The 16342-nt window shown below is 37.5% G+C and overlaps 1 protein-coding gene and 1 pseudogene across 2 annotated transcripts in view; both read right to left on the bottom strand.

Moving 5' to 3' along the window:
- Galnt13 (polypeptide N-acetylgalactosaminyltransferase 13) overlaps positions 1 to 16342 on the bottom strand; it is a 469688-nt gene that overhangs the window by 96025 nt on the left and 357321 nt on the right. The window lies entirely within an intron of this gene.
- LOC101997695 lies at positions 13710 to 14733 on the bottom strand (annotated as a pseudogene).

Here is a 16342-nt window from a genome sequence, read left to right as displayed (position 1 = left end):
TCTATAAAATGACACAAAAATATATTTTTTCTACTTTTGTAAATCTGAAATCTTTCAAAATAACTAACTCATGCTTCGTTGCACCATGGCATTCTTTGGCTTTATCAGCCACAGATGAATCAGAATTAACTACTCTAAGTCAACCCAATGGTTTAAAGTCCTCCAAAGCCACCTATCTTCTTCATAATACACAGTATGGTCCATTTTTGAACCGTCATTAACTATAAATTTATTGTTTCTCCAACTTCAAATCTTACAACAATACTCATCTCCAATGAACACATTTATGACATATATTTCTTGTAACCTTATTAAACCTCGAGGCATCTAAAGTGGAAAAAAATAGTTTTAGGGACTGGGATGGATCAGCAGTTAAGAGTAATTATTGCTTTTGCAGAAGAGCCATGTTTGAGTCAAGCACCTAAAATGTGGTTAGCCATTGTCTATAACTCTGTTTCCTGGGGACCTGGCACCTCTTTTGACCTCCACGAGTAACAGGTAAGCATGTGGTACACATGCATACAAGCAGGGAAAAAATACCCATAAACATAAAATAAAAACACCAAAATTAAAAAGAAAATGTTAGTTTCTCATTGTCATTAAAGTTTGAAGTTTATGAAACATATTTCTGGCTCCTTCACCTGAAACTCCTACAATAAATTACAGGATGCCTTCTGTTTATTCGCCTGTCTCCTGAAACCACCATGGATATATGAAGGCTATCATTCTTTCTACATTTTACTTACTATAAATATTATGTTCATTTGTATAGTAGGAATTCAAAACATAGTTTTCAAGTGAGTAATTAAATCATTCTTACTGCCATTCTAAGTTTTAGTGATATATTATTGAAATAAATGATACTACTTACATGTTTTGGTCTGTAACTACATAGACTCCTCCCCGTTACTGTAATTAGCTTTGGTTTTAGCAATGCCTGAGAGAATTGCGTCTATTTCTCAACTGCATGCTTCTGTTTCTGAGCTAATAAAATATAGTCCTTATTTTGTCAAAAGACTTCACTATTGTACTCTTACTTTTGCTCTGTATGTAGCATTCTGGATTCCACAAATATGTTCCACAGAATGATTTAACACTAGAGTCATTTGCTCTAGTCATTGAAGGCCATCTATTATCAAATCCATACAGTGAAAATATTGCATCTGCTTACTGGACTAGACATCTTCCCAGCATGGCCCTCTCTTCTGGCTTTTGTCTCTACACCTGTGTAACCCCAAGGCTTAAATTTGCATCCATTTTCAGGGCCTTCTCAATTAGAATGATTTCATCATAAAGTGAGCCATGCTTATCAACAGCATGAAAAATGACTTGTAGCAGCTTTAATATTGGAACTTCCAGCAATGTTGTTATCATTTCCCAAAAAGCAATACATACTATACTTTTACTTTACTTACATTTTATGGATAAGAAAGCCTACTAGTAAATACAATGGTACATATCATCATTTGTGTGTTTAATTACTGGTTATGATGATACAGAAATTTAGGCCTTAATCTTTTACTTTCTAATTGTCATCCATGTCATAAGCTCTATTTACTAGTAAATGTCATATGGTCACTGTTAGGGTATTCTTAGTCATCTCTATATTTGTATTTGGCTAACAGAGCCCATTTTAGTGGCATGCTACTTTTAAATGATAATTATTAGCAAATAGGCATTTTAAACATTTTAATGAATATAACAGAATTTATCTTGAAATTCAACATTCACTTCTAACAAGCTAGTGAAAACGTAGAAAAAAAAGATTTATCTGAAAGAATACTCTTTTTATTCCCGTGACCCACCTCAGAAACTCCGGAAAAGTTCTATTTGATTTTGACTATGCTCTTTCATCCTTAGTACTCGACTGTGAATAATGTGCCGACTCTGGATAGCTAGAGATTCAAAGTGCATTTCTAGGAGCTTACAGAATAAAAGTGTCAGGGATGCCTTTGTGGATCCTCTCCAGTGCTCCACTGCAAAATGACATTGGGACTTCCTCAAACAGAGTCTCCCGCTGTGAAGCACAGTGAGGGAGCAACGCATAGGACATCAGAGACAGAGTAGGCCTAAATATGACATAGATGCTGTCGTTTTATTGTGAATATGATTGACTTCAGGGTCAGTGCTCCTGAGGGAGAAAATGCACACTCTTTTTCACAGGAGCTGAGGTACATTCAAAGAAACCTATGGCTATGTGAGGATTCCTTGCTTCTTGACTATGACTTCTGACTAAAACAAGCAAAAAGGCACATTTTATCCCCGTGAATCTACTAAGCGCTATTGCTGCTATTCAACTGGGACTGAATACATTGAGTGCCTAATCAAACAAAGGTGTTAAAAAAGCTTTTCAAGGAGCCATTCATTTGCAGGGTTTTCCACTCTCAAATGTCTCAGAAGTCATTTAAGGTGTGAAACACCAAACACTGGTTGTGGCAGAATAATAGAGTCATTAAGGAACATGAAGTACAGAGGAAGGTTATAGGCGTCTCTACAACACAGTAATTCTATGAACTTGCGTTTAAAAGGAAGATCTTATACAACTCTGTAATACTGTGATCAAATCATTTATACAAAGTTGGACAGGCCTTAAGAGGGGGACTTGTTTTCTTGTATGTATCTTGCTTCAGGTGAGCTGAAAAGACCCTAAAGGTGGCACCATTCCCTGGGATGGGACGAGAGGAGCGTTAGCTGAGATGCTGTGGGAGCTCCTTCCACTCCTTCAGCCAATAGCCTTTAAGATACCAGCCTACTTGGGTATGGTCTCTTTTACTTTAAAAAGGAGCAGTAGCCATGAGCTCTCTCTCTTGCTTCAAACTCTGCTTCCAGCTACTAAACTCCTTTCCTGGTCATGCACAGGGTTGTTTTCTAGGATGGTGATCTGTAAGTTTTCCCTTTAAATAAATAACTCTTTTATTAATCATAATTCCAAACAGGTGTGAGATTGTTTTGTGACTTAAGCCTTCATCTACTCCCACATACCCAAAAAATGGACTATGGATGTTCTTGTTAAAAATAAAGAGGGGCGATGGTGTGGGACAATTCTGTATTCTGTCAATTATGTTTTAAATAAATGCTGATTTGCCAGTAGCCAGGCAGGAAGTATAGGTGGGACAACCAGACAGGAAGTAGAGGTGGGGCAAGGAGAACAGGAGAATTCTGGGAAGGAAGAAGCCCATTCCTCCCCAATCCTGCCCAAAGAAGCAGGATGTGCCCTGCCCCACTGAAAAAGGTACTGAGCCACGTGGCTAACATAGATAAAAATAATGGGTTAATATAATTTATAAGGGCTAATACAAAGCCTGAGCTAATGGACCAATCAGTTTATAACTTATGGAGACCTCTGTGTCATTTTCTTTAGGGCTTACCAGCTGTGGGAACTGAGCAGGACAGAAATCCCAACAAGCAGACCCACATGTTACACTGAGCCTCAGCATTACTGTTCTTTTCTGCCTTACTGCTGACACCAGGTGAGCAGTTGATCCAAACACCTGCTGTCATGCACAGTACCTTTCAGCAATGAGACAAATCCTTCCAAAAATCCCTTTTGTCAGGGTATTTTGTCACAATAAGACAAGTAGCTAAGACGATGCTTTACAGGGTAGTGATCTTAGATGTCTCAGAAGCTACTTAAATGCAAATTAGCTTTGTTTCATTCAGTTGGATGTAGATAAGGAAGACAGGTCTGCTAGCATTTACCTGTTTGGTATTAACATTTAGCCTATCCTATTCTTAACTTCTTACCATACATATAACAAAAAATCAATAAGTATGTCTGTGATGGTAATGAAATAAGGTCACATATCACAAGTGTCAAGACTATAATTGGTTTACTGCTTTTGCCTTCACTGGAAATCCATGGTAATATTCTTTGTCTATTATTTCATTTGGACAGAACTGAAAATAACAAGTTTTTTTCTTTCTTTCTTTCATTATTTTTACCTAACAATATGATTTCTTAGTAGTACTGGTTCTAGTATTTTGAGTAATGCAAGTTTGTTGCGGGAGGTCCTTCCGCTCCTCCAGCCTATAGCCGCTGAGATACCAGCCCATTGGGGCGTGGTCTCTCTCCCTTTAAAAAAGCGGCCACTTCCTTCTCTCTCTCTCTTCACTTCCTGCTCAGCTGGCGACTAGACTCCCTTCCTGGTTGTACAGAGGGCTGACGGTGATCTGTAAGTTTTTTCCCCTTTAAATAAATAATACCCTATTAATCATAATTCCAAACTGCTGTGGCATTGTTTGTGACTTACGCCTTCACTTGGCACCCAACATGGGGCTCGAACCCACGACCCTGAGATTAAGAGTCTCATGCTCTACCGACTGAGCTAGCCGGTAGATGAAGACCAAAAGAGATGAAGACCAAAATCTATATTTTTGTAGAGAGATAGTATCTAAGAATGAAGGAACAAACAACTGGAACGGGTCAAACCACAGGCTGATTTAGAAAGTTGGAAAGAGAAAAGGTTGCTAAGGAAAGTATTGGAGATTTGAATACATAAAGTGAAAAACAAGACAGATTGTCTTAGCTAGATTTCTGCTGCGGTGATAAAAAAAAATACCTTGATCAAAAGTAACTTGGGGAAAGTAGATTTTTTTTTTTTTTTTGTCAGCTAACAACTCTCAGGTCGGGTCACACTCTTATCACTGAGGAATATGAGGGCAGGGATCTGAGGTAGAAATTGAATTAGAATCTGTAGAGGATTGCTACTGACTTGTTTGCTCCCTGTGGCTTCTTCTGTTTGCTTTCTTATATCACGTAGGACCACTAACTCATTGGTAACACTGCAAACAGTGAGCTGGGATATCCCATTCCAATCACCAATTAAGAAAATGTACCACAACCATGTCAACAGTTCAGTCCAGTGGGATTAATTTCTCAGCTGAGGTTTCCTTTCCACAAATGACTCTAGATATACCGAGCTGATACATTTATTCTCTTAATGCTTTGCTAGGGCTAATAAAGGCATTTGGAAGAAAATATTATAGTTATAGTGATTATGAGGGTTCGAGAGCTGTCTCTTTTCTATAGCATATGATTGCATAGATAGGCAAACAATATACTAAGGTCCTAATAAACAGGTAAAAGTAACATTGTTTACATTTTTGTTATTTTTATTTCATACCAGGCTTCTTTTAGTTTAGGATGGGCTCAAATTTGTTTTATAAATTTTGCTGGTTTTAAATGCTTGATACTCTTGTCTTTCCTGATTTCAGGAATTAAAGGTGTATTGATTATCATGTTCAACCCTAAAGATAGAGAACTGATGACAGAAGAAACATAAATATTGAACATATTTAAGGGAAAGTTACCAAAATTTTAATTGATTCAAACATATGAAGTAGTTAACACATGGTGACACCATCTATCCCTTGTTCCTGGTCCAATGTTTACACTACTGGTACTTACAGTTGGATGTGATGCCCAAAGAAACCATGAGCCTGACTGTAGATCCTCACTTCTCCTCTTGCTCTCCCAGATCAAATCCCCCAGTCTCATTCCCATCTCTGTAGCACACCTGCTGCAATCTCCCTTACATCTCTGACACCATCCTAAACAGATCACAAAGAGCATCAACTTTGCTTCCTCAACTTATCCTACTATTCTGGCCTCCAACAGCAGCAGGCATTCCTAAGGAACACAACACATCAGATGAAAAGGCCAGGAGAACAGGTCCACAGAAAATATCCTATCAGGCAACACAAAGCCATCACAATCTCCCAAAATCGAGAGAGGAAACAGAAACCCAGGAACAAAACCCTCACCCAACAAAAACAAAACCAGGTATCAGCATCTAAACATATAATCACCCAATCCCAGATGTCTAGATTCCAATGTAAAAGCACAGTCAATACCATACAGGACAGTATGTCTTCACTAGAGCCCAGCAACCCTACCACAGCAGGCCCTGAATATTCCACCATATCTGAAGCATAAGAAAGAGACCTTAAAACAGTCTGTGTGAAGATGATAGAGACTCTTAAGAAATGAATAAATCCCTCTAAAAAAATCCAGGAAAACAAAAAAAAAACTGCATGAAAATGAATAAAACTGTTCAAGACATAAAAACGAAAATAAAATCAATAAAGACAAGACAAAGTAAGGGAATGCTGAAAATGAAAAATTTAGGAACTCAGATAGGAACATCATAGGCAAGCCTCAGTAACAGAATACAAGAGTTGGAAGAGAGAATCTCTAGTGTTGAAAGCATGATAGAATAATTGAATATATTGTTCAAATAAAATGTTAAATTAAAATAAATGTTAGCCTGAAGATCTCTGATACAACATATGGAGGAAATCTGAAACACTATGAAAAGAGCTAAGAATAATAAAAATGGAGATTGGAGAAGAAACCCAGATTAGAGGCCTGAAAATATTTTTTGAATTTTGGTATTTTATGAATAAGATTATGTGATTTTAGCTACAAACTCTACTTAAAATAATTAAGTATTCAAGTAGGCAATCTGGAGTACTTGAGAATGTTTTTCAAATGAGACACATTTTTCTGTTTATTCTTTTTTTTAATAACCTGGAGCTGTTTGGTACAAATGAGACACATTTTTATGTATAATAATTACGTGCATCCAGGAACAATCTTCATTCTATAGCATGTAATCACATAAATTCTCAATCAATATACAAAGCTCCTGAAAAATGGGCAAAAGCAAAACCAGAATTTATCTGCTTGTTTTCATATTTATATTTTTTATTTATTTACTGAACATAACATATGTTAATTACTGTATATAATATATCAATTCTTTTTTATGAATGCTTCTCAAAACTGTAAGCATAACCCATATCTGATGGTCTAGGAAAAATATAAAGATCGGATTTAAAGCTTTTTTAAAGTTTCTTTTTATTTATTCTTTGTGTTCTTCACATTATGCATGTTGATCCCATTCATTTCCCGGTTCCTCCTGCATATCCACCCTCTGCCCTTGTAGTTCACCCTCATTGATAAAATTTAAGAGAAAAAAGGAAAAAAAGGGGGGGAATCTCATCATGGAAGCTGTAGTATGACGTAGTGAGTCACGCAGTAAGTCCTTTTGTCCATATATCTTTACTTGCAAGTGTTCATTGCAGAGAGTTGTTGATCTATATCAAGGCTTCTGGTATCTGCCACACTACTGATGCTGAGCCCTCACTGGAACTCCTCCTTTGGGTTATCCAGCTGTTGCAATGTCTGATAAAAATCCTGAAGTTTTGGGTCTCTGGGACCGGTCCCTTCATATGCTCCAACAGATCACAGATGGGGTGCATATTGGGGTATATCTGGGCATGGGTAGTTTCAGGGTTGGTCTGCCTGTTATTTTCCTCTTGTTCTTACCACCAGGGTAAGCCCTCTACATTGCCTTCTTGAGTTCACCCTTTGCAGGGATGAGCAAGGGGTAGGAACAATTCTCCTGTTTTCACATCCTCAGGGTCGGATCTCCCACACCTCCACCTTCAAGGCTAGCTCTGCTTTGCTCTCCAGGCATGGCGTTGGGCCACTCTCCCGAGTGCTGCAGTGGATGAGGGGCAGGGTTTGCTCTCCCACTCATGTCATCAGGGGCAACTCTTCCACTTTTCTTAGGCATTGATGGGCAGGAGTTGGGGGGCATCTCTACCTAGCCCATGCAGGGATTTAAATCTTAAAGTAGTTTGTAAATATATAATGTTGCAAGTGTCTTAGTTAAGGGTTTCTATTGCTGTGAAAAGCCACCATGACCACAGCAACTCTTATAAAGGAAAACATTTCATTGTACCACCTTATAGTTTCAGAGGTTCAGTTCGTTATTGTCATGACCAGAAGCAAATCAGCATGCAGGCAGACATGGTGCTGGAGAAGGAGCTTAGAGTCCTTACATGTTAACTCTAAGCCACCATAAGAAGTGACCTGCCTCACTGGGCATGGCTTGACAAAAAAGACCCCACAGTCCTCCTCTACAGTGACACATGTCATCCATCAAGACCACACCAACTCCAACAAGGTCACACCTCCTAATAGTGCTACTCCCTTTGGGGGCCATTTTCTTTTTAACCACCACACAAGTGAATATAAAATATTACTAAGACGAGAGAAGCACCCATCTCATGCCATGCAGCCAAATGTACCAACCAGGAGCCGAAGGCATCCGGCAGTTGGGCGTGGTAATGATCTCTTTGTTATGAGGAAGCATGACTGAGCACACACAGTGGAATAAGGAGACTCACACACAGGCTTGGGGCTATCCACTGTGGGCTCTGAGCAGAAAACACAGACCCACCTGGAACTCTGCAGCACCAGACAGGTGGACACTATTGGAGTGAGCAGAGGTATGGTTTGGTGTTTTAGGGGAGAGATAGACAGGATGGTTAAAGTCCTATGGACAGAGGCATATCAGAAGAGGGGAAAGGAGGGAATGGGCTGAGATGGTGAAGGACCTGACCCCTTCAGCAGTGACTAAACATGGGAAGAAATGCGCTGAAACATTAGAGTGCAAAGTGGCACAAATGAAGAGTTCTTAGACTTTCCATTTTCAGATCTTTGAGTAAATGTTAAATGACCCCCCAAATTGCTAAGAAAGTAAAAAAGCGACATTAAATTCTGACTTAACAGTAGGCGACATTTGCCTTAGATTCAGTGAATACTCACAAGCAATTGGAGATTCTCCACTGTAGGTTAAATGAAGTTCCCAGCAGACATGATGTTTCCCAGTAATAGAGATTGTGTGTTACTCAAGCATTTCTCAGTAGTCCGCAGAAGAAATTTTATTTTAGGATATGACAGGTCTAGTGTGTGTAGTCTCTCTTAATTCTAGAGTTGTGTAGACCAAAGATATTCAATTTTAGCTTACATGGTAAAGGCATAAAATTTCAGTTGTTTGCTTGTTTCCAAGAGACTCAAGGGTCCCATGGTTCCAACTCACTAGTAGCTACCATACTGCACAGCAATGTAAAGAACAGCTTCATCATTACATTTCATTCTTTTGAGCAAAAACTTCCCAATGCATGACTGGTTCTTTTGGGAGGAAAACACTCCAACAACATAGGATGTCTATTTATTTATTTATTTATTTATTTACCTATTTATTTAATTATTTAATTAATTATTTAATTAATTAATTATTTATTTAATTATTTATTTATATTTATTTATTATTTTTTGGGGGGGGATTTTCTAGACAGGGTTTTTCAGTATCTTTTGGTTCCTGTCCTGGAACTAGCTCTTCTAGACCAGGCTGGCCTCGAACTCACAGAGATCCACCTGCCTCTGCCTCCAAAGTGCTGGGATTAAAGGAGTGTTCCACCACCGCCCGGCCATAGGATGTCTTTAAACTAAATGTGAATCTGAATTATTATTTTTTTTGTAGTTGGTTATTTTTGGTAATCACATTGGGATGTGATATCCTGATCCAAGCATTTCAGATTATTACACATTTTCAAGTTACATTGCAGATAACCAAAACATAGGCCTGCCCATTAGGCAAGTACTCTACCACTGGACCATACTTTCAGACTCTATATGGCTTTTTAATTAAGGAGGGAGTTATAGGTATTATTCCATTATTTTGAGATGGATTGTGTATATAAATATGAAAAATAAACATTACATCTAGGATACATTTTTCAGATTAAATTGGACAATTTATTTGAATACAAATCTATCCCTGCAAGTTTTCCCCACAAAGTCAAATGAATATTGTCACTGGTTTTACTTTGCTCTTTTGTTAGCATATTGATGTCAGCTTAGGGCTGTTCCTAAAAAAAGTCCTTTAACACTGTCAGAATATAATTTGTTAGTTCAGAGATAAAAGGATGACAATAATGAGAGCATATTGTCTTTTGAAAAAAATCTCTGTCTGGACAGTGGGTAAGCAAAAATCCCTTCATGTATGAGCTAGGCAGGAATACAATGAATTTCCTTTAAATTCTATAAAATTGCATGATATGATTATGCAATTTGCAAACAAGTCTTTTGTTATTTAAAAGCAGAATGTTTTTAAAATCTGAGGTTAATGACAGAGAAAAATTTGTAAAGTGAGACAGTATATAAAAATCCTTCTTAAAGCCATTTTCCATCAGTTTATGTGCCAGTAGGCAAACGGAGAAAGAACAGAGTATACATTTGGAGATTTATTCCTATCTCCAAGCCACTGAGTGGATGCTCTCTGAAACACTATGTCTATAAATAGACTCAAGTGACAGAATCACATATCTTCTCAAAATGCAAGGCGTCTTTCTCAAGGGTTCAATTAGTCACAGTAAAAGAGTCAGAGCAGCTATCTCCCATGCCCGAATCACCCATAAAATTTTGTTTTTGCAAATATTTTCCTAATCTATTACCTCATTTCCTCCAACTAAATTCCCCGGGAAGGCTCCTGTCCCTTTCTAATTATTTCAGTAATTAGGAGTAATCTTGATTCACTGTGCATTTCACCCAGGGAACCGTGAATGGTGAGGTAATGAGGGTGGTGTCGGACCTCTTAGACTCATCACAGACAAGGTCCAGTCAAGGTAGAGGCTGTTTTCCAGATGCAGCAAAAGCATACCCAGCAGAAGCATGAGTGTGAGTTAGTGATCCGTCTCCTCAAATTTGAAGAGTTTGGTGCTAACTACTCCAGTGTGTTTATTAATGCAAGCGCTAGTAATCTACTCTACCATCCCAGCAGATCAAATATTGTTTTCCTCTGCAGGGTAAACTATCTATTTTCAGGCTGGTTTTATCATTATTTCTCCTCACTTGTCATTCATCACTTTATTTTCAAAAATAATTGTTAAATTTGAACAACATTAAAATCAAGCACCATCTTAAATTTCATCTGGCACTTAAGAATAAATATATGTATATTATTATTTCACGACTTTATTCCTTATCCTGACCCCCCCCAAATAGGAAGAGTTTAATATCCTGAAGACTATAACCATTGTTTAATACTACATTTGTAAAAAGAGATTCACTAGATCTTGTATACATCTGTGATCTTCTCTGAAAAAAAAAATAAGAGTATGTTCTGTACAGTTTTATTTCAGGGGCCGGTTTCCTGTATAATTGTCCTGTAATTGTGACAGCACTCATGTAGAGTAAGAGGGCTTGAGGCCGAGAATGGTCTAAACTGGGATTCCATAAACTTACTCAACCCCCCTGATCCTATCTTCTGGGTCTCTGAGATGAGAGGATAGACACTAAATGTGATTACACACAAAGCTCTTGGCATATACTGTAGGATGGTAAATAAAGCGGGATATGACTAAATAAATTCTGTGTTTCCTAAAAAAGAAAACAGTGTCTTAAATATTTTTTTTTCAAATTAACAACTGGAGGACAGTAGAATGTGGCAATGCATGACTACTCTAGCACTTGACAGAAGAGTTTCACAAACTTTCTGTCAGATAAGCTACAAAGAAATCTGAGGCCAGCCTAGCCTGTATAGTAAGACATTATCAAATTAATAGTCACATTATGTTAGGTGTGGGGATTCAGAGCACAAAAGGCTAACACTCTCTGTCACAAGCAGATTCTAGTATTTAATGGCTATGTTTATAAAAATATGTGGGAATAAATGAGGGTACTGGTTATGAAACTAGAAAGGGTACGATGATACAAGAAAAGCAGCTTTTTTTAAAAGATGGGAAGAAAATATAATAGAATGAGTACAACCTGAAAGGAGCGTAGTGATACTCTGCTCACATTTTAACAAATAAGGCTTGCCTGGAGATCAGAGTCCAGAGCTAAGCCACTGGAGGCTAGGGTGTGGTGGCACACACCTTTAGTGCCACGATTTGAGATGTTGAGGGAGGGTGTGGGGGAGTCCCTGTTAGTTCAAGGCCACCTTGGGCTACACAAGATTGAAACTGTCTAAAAGAGAAACAGAGCTCACACAAGGTGATCCCAGCACTTGGGATCACACACCTTTAATCCCAGCACTAGGGAGGTAGACCCAGGAGTGATATGGCTGGTTGGACAGAGGAATATAAGGCAGAAGGAGTTATGAGCTCAGTGCAATGTGAAGCTTGGTGGAGACAGTTGCAGTCTGAAGTTTGGTGGAGACAGTTGCAGTCTGAGGATCATCTCTACAGTCAGAGGATGAAGGCTTAGGAGACAGTCTCTGAGGACAGCATCATCCCTTTGGTCTGAGCACTGGAATAGGTAAAATAACTCTCCAGTGTCTGACCATTCTGTTTCTCTGATCTTCAGCATTAACTACTATATTGTCTTTGTGTTTTTATTATTAGTACCATTAAATTCATGCTATAGATGGGAAAGTGAGACTACTGAGGGTAGAATAGTAGGAATACATAAAACAGTAGAGTAGAAGAGCGAGGTGGGTTACAAAGAATGGTAATAGAATGAATGAGGATGTTGGAAGAACTCGGTGTGACCTGTGAGCTAAGGTTATGGTTTCAGTATTTCTCTGACTAAATAAAATTAAAACATGCATGCAAACATATTAAATAGTGTATACAGATTATGCATACACATTCAACACACAATTTGACACAAACGTTACTGGGGTACAGACAGACATGACGATATCTGTGACTAGTGTCCTATTTTCATGAGTATAAAATTTGTTGAAAATGTGGAGTCTATTTTGTGAACTGTCACTGAATATGAGATCACGAAGGCTTCATATATGTAATTTTACTATATAATTTTAGATTAGGAAGCAATGTCGGTGGTAGTCACATCTATTTTTTCTTCTTGGACTTGAAGTCTAAAGTTAAATAGGAGTTGCTTTTGGTTCTAAACTTGATTCAATAGAATGATCATTTTCATCAACCATGACAGAAGGAAAAGATCAAAAGTCTTGGAAAAACATACAGTTTTGCCATTACCTTACAACAAAGACTATTAGAACACAGAAAGAATAATAAAAAAGTGAATTAAGAAACCATTTTATGAAATTGAGGTCACTAAGAAAGCTCATTGCAAAATCACATTAAGAGCTAAACAATTCCATGCAGTGTGCTTGGGGAAAAATATATTTTATAAATGATTAGGAATGGGAAGAGGTTAGGATTAGCAGAGATACCAGTAGAAAGTGGGGTGAGAGAAAATCAAAGTACTTGAACTAAGTTAGAAAATTGAAGACTTGAAGAACTCAGAGACAGGCAGTAAGACAGTAGAGATTTTATGTTATTTTTTTGCTTTACTTTTCTTTTTTTGCATACATTAACAGACATTTTATTAAGTTCTCAACAAGAGACTGTAACACCAAATTGTTTAGCAGAAATCTGTTCAATTGAGAGACCAAATGGATCCAAAGAAGATGAAAATTAAATACTTAAATTAATCAAAGGCACTAAGACATCACCTCAAAGCTACCGCCACAGCGGTAATAGGCTAGGGAAGACTACACTACAGCAAGTTATCTAACGAGAAAGTTAGCAGCTACATAGCAAGAAGTAAGTCTCTTACACAAGATTATGTATGGTACAAGTACAATGATCACTGAGTCCAACATATTTTTGCCTAGGAAAAGGTCAAAATGGCTGAAGGTAAAGCCAAAAGGAAAGGAACAGGTATAGAGAATTCAAGCTATAGAGTTAAACAGATAGCAATGGATCAGGCTTCTTCCTCCCAAAGGTTAATTACTGCATTGAGCTACTGCCCCTGCCTAACAGGGTGCTCAACTACTGGAACTATGCTTAAGGATGCTCGGGGCTCTTGCTATAGTTTAGCACAAAACTCTGAAAATGTATCACATATGGGCTGACTTTGTTGCTATGAAGTAAAACTCCAAAGCATTCCCGAGAAATGGAGTATGAGCTCTGTCAATTATGTCCTATGGACCTTGTGGAATATTCTCAATAGACTATACATCTTTAAGCAGCTGACCTCTAGTTAAAGCTGCAAGGCTCACAAAATAAACAAGCAAGTCAGGATGAAACAACACAAGTAGGACATCCTAGCAGTTAACCACAATCTGTCTTTTTCCAATTTAGGCTAAATTCTAATGTAGCTAATGTGGGCTGTAAACATCTACACTGGAGCAAGCTGGGTCTTCTGCTGAACTCAAATACCAAGAAATGTGAGGGATGGGGGTTGGTTTATTTTCAAAAAGCTTCAGAAGTTATTCTGTTATAAAGGAACATGGCTGAACAGGTAGGAGACAGACTCGCCATTGTGGGTTCTTCTGATGGCTTCTGCAAGGATCATGGAGATGTCAATCACCTGTATTTTGGAGCAGTGTTTCATCTTATCCTCCTGAGGTATGGTATTGGTGACTACTACTGCTTCAAAGCATGCGTTGTTGATACGGGAAATGGCTGGGCCAGAAAAGATTCCATGAGTCAGGATAGCATAAACTCTGGTAGCTCCAGCTGAGCGAAGTTTGTCAGCGGCATGACAGATTGTACCACAAGTGTCAGCCATGTCATCCACAAGAATAGCCACCCGATCCTTCACATCTCCTACTAGCACCATGCGGTCCACTTCATTGGCCTTCTTCCATTCCTTGTGCTTCAGCCAGCCGGGTTACTGCAGTCATGCCATGTTTCCCTTATGCCCGCCAGGATAAAAAGGATAAGAGCCGGGCTCCCATCTCAGCTATGCTTGTTGCAAATATGCTATCTATCGCAGGAGCGGATCATATTATCACCATGGATCTACATGCATCTCAAATTCAGGGCTTTTTTGATATCCCAGTGGACAACTTATATGCAGAGCCAGCTGTCTTAAAGTGGATAAGGAAGAATATATCTGAGTGGAGAAACTGTACTATTGTCTCACCTGATGCTGGTGGAGCCAAGAGAGTGACCTCCATTGCAGAGCGATTGAATGTGGATTTTGCTTTACTTTTCATTGAGGAACAAAACAATGGAGTTATTTTTTTCTTTCTAGTATTCTCCAGTCTATCTGACTCATATTCAGCAAATATTTTCCAATAACTGAATAAACCAATTCTTTTCATGATTATCATATTTAATACTTATTCATATTACCAATATAATTTATTCCCTGAGATATACTTTGAGATACTCGGTGTTTATAACCTTAGGCTAATTCCAGTTCTAGATACAGCACTTCCAAAGAAAGCTTCTATTTCAAATTTAAAATCCTCTGTAGAAATCTCAAGCAAACCCTAAGCCACTACTGATAATCTAATTCCTCCATGCTAATATCAGACAACAAATAAATCCTTATGTTTTAGGCTGTTCTAAACTACTAGCCCACCTTTCATGCTCTTTTCTCATGAAAGAAACCATCACCCTAACTTCTGTATAGTCTGCTTCTGACTCACCTGTTGTTTAACCTGTGGTCTCTCTTATGGTGTGTGATGTCTCCAGAGCCCTGAGGTCTCTGTTCTACCACATTTCTAAGACCATTTTATTACAAGTAAATTTAATAAACCTCAGGCATTTTTCTAATCTCAAACATAAAGGATGCCTTCAATTTTCGTGAAAAAATGAAAAAAAAGTAATGTGAGAATTTTCACCTGTTCCATTATCCACAATTTTAAATTGGTTATTTGGAGTTTAATTTGATACAAAATTTATATAAGACACTGGTAAAATTTAAAGCACCACAGGAATATTTAATTTAGGTTGTGATTAAGAAAAAAAACACTAACTATCTAGGCATTCTAATACTTATAGAACACTGTGATATTGAAGATAATAAATACATAGTATTTAAAATATTTAATATGAGATACATATTATATAATGTTATAAGAAAAACATCAAATTAATAATTGCAATCTTTAATAAAACACATATTTTAATATTCATACCAGAGTTTAATTACTAGCATGCTAAATGAGGTTAGTTTATAGATGTTCCAAAGGTTTTACTTTAAATTTAAAAGCAATTCAAAATTAGAGAAGATAAATTCTAACCCTATATAAAGATATAATAAAGCTAAAAATTTTTATAATATTGTTTCACATCTTTTTTTTCTTCAAACAAGTAAAGATATAACTAGAAGATCCACTTCATCTTCGTCCTTCTTGATTATAGTTTATAACCCAGGCAATCTAGCTTTCACAAGCACTTTCTCTACGTTTCCACTGTGAGCATGTATTGCTTTGCAACCGGCAAACACATTTTAAAGTTATCTCTGAATGTGACATCCTTTTATATTGAATTTGTATCAATGTTCCCCACAATTTTGCACGTTTAAATTGTAAAACTCATTTTGGACCTTGGCCTTCACTCAGATTATTTGTTGTTTTGGGCTACCACGGGTTGCCGAGCCTATCGGGGATCATTTAATAATGACAGAGTTTTTAATAAACAAACATTTTAGGCATATACAATTGTACTACTCAGTTAATAATTATATAGGGCTATTTAATTTTTCCTTAAGTATTATTCATAATATTAAATCATAAATGAGTTTAATATACTGAGCAAATCTGGATTTTTGTTTCAG

The sequence above is a fragment of the Microtus ochrogaster genome, chromosome 4 (assembly GCF_000317375.1).
Source record: "Microtus ochrogaster isolate Prairie Vole_2 chromosome 4, MicOch1.0, whole genome shotgun sequence".
In the NCBI taxonomy this organism is placed as follows: domain Eukaryota; kingdom Metazoa; phylum Chordata; class Mammalia; order Rodentia; family Cricetidae; genus Microtus; species Microtus ochrogaster.
The sequence above is the reverse complement of the archived record's forward strand: the minus strand, read 5'-3'. Positions and strand labels throughout refer to the sequence as shown.